Raw genomic sequence first — 534 nt, 5'->3', positions numbered from 1 at the left:
CCTTTTAAATATTAAGTAAAAATTTAATAAAAAATATAGATCAAATAAACAAATGTTTTTAAATGTACTAAGAGTATATATTTTTTTAATCTTTTTATTGTTATTTAAAAAAGTTGTTAAAATATTATATTATTAAGATTATGTTAAGTTGTAGGTATACTCAATTTAAATTAATTATCATAATTCACAACTCATTATTATTAGAAGTGTATATTCTATTTTATAATAGATAATAAAAAAATTGACATAATATTTTATCTAAAATAGATACAATAAATGAGAATGATTATGTCAATTAACCATGTAGATATAACATCAAAAATTCAAATTTCAACATTTTAAAATAACTAATAACAAATAGATAAAACAGATAACAATTAGTAATGTCATTCTTATTAATATTGTATATTCTCTATTTAATTTTTATAAGTAAAAAAATATAAAAAATTACAAATATTTCTTAGTTCTTATTCAATAAATTTAGCCAATGTATATAAAAAAAATAACAAAAAAAAAAAAAAAATTTTAAACGGC

Source organism: Arachis ipaensis, chromosome B10 (assembly GCF_000816755.2).
Source record: "Arachis ipaensis cultivar K30076 chromosome B10, Araip1.1, whole genome shotgun sequence".
Lineage (NCBI taxonomy): Eukaryota > Viridiplantae > Streptophyta > Magnoliopsida > Fabales > Fabaceae > Arachis > Arachis ipaensis.
Note: the sequence above shows the minus strand (reverse complement) of the source record.